Here is an 853-nt window from a genome sequence, read left to right on the forward strand (position 1 = left end):
TGTCGTGCTAGTCTAACCACCTAAGCCCTAAGTTCTCTAAGCTAGCAGGAGTTCTCTAAGTCTAAATTCTCGGATCCCCTTTTCTTCTGCTCCTGCTCTCCTTATATAGTCGCTTTACGTCGGTGGCCCATCCTTCGCCTTCGGGCCCAAGTCTATCTCTTTTGGGAATATTCCATTTTTCGTCGATCTTGATAGTTATCCTCGAATCTTTACATTTATCTTTGGAAACTTAGCATTTATCGTATTTCTGCGAGTTAGGACAAACCGTCATAACTTTTATGGGCTCGAATCCCTTCTGAGAGCGTAGATGGGCCTCTAGACCAGTTTGGATCCTTGCGGACCGTTCTTAGGCCTTTTGGCGTTGATACGATTTCTCAGTTTTAGTCATAAAACTTCGAGAATAACTTAAATCAAAATGAAACGAGAAGTAAATGGTCCCGAAGGTCAGATATCACAGCTATATGGAAGATACGAGAGTCGAAGTAAGTCGGACATGCCGGGATCAGGTCGAGCTCGCCGGGCGAGGAGCGAGTATAACCACACGTCGGTTGAGCTCGCCGGCGAGCTGACCCGCGTGATGGTTCAGCTCTACGGCGAGTGGCTTTTGTGCGGGATTCGCTCGTTCGTTCACTTCCGATCTTTCTTTCAGTGAATGTTTTACGAGAAATCCGTGAATAAGAAATAATCATAGTCGTTGATTTCGAAATAACCATTTTGACCCCAACAGTTAGCCCCCCAGCCCGTAAGACTCGGAGACGATTTTGCGGGCGAATGATGTGAATTAGAAATCGAAATCTTTGGCTAAGAATATTTATTGCGGAAATCCACGTCACCCTCATATCCTTATAAGTAG

This window comes from Brassica oleracea, chromosome C9 (assembly GCF_000695525.1).
Source record: "Brassica oleracea var. oleracea cultivar TO1000 chromosome C9, BOL, whole genome shotgun sequence".
NCBI classification, from domain to species: Eukaryota; Viridiplantae; Streptophyta; class Magnoliopsida; order Brassicales; family Brassicaceae; genus Brassica; species Brassica oleracea.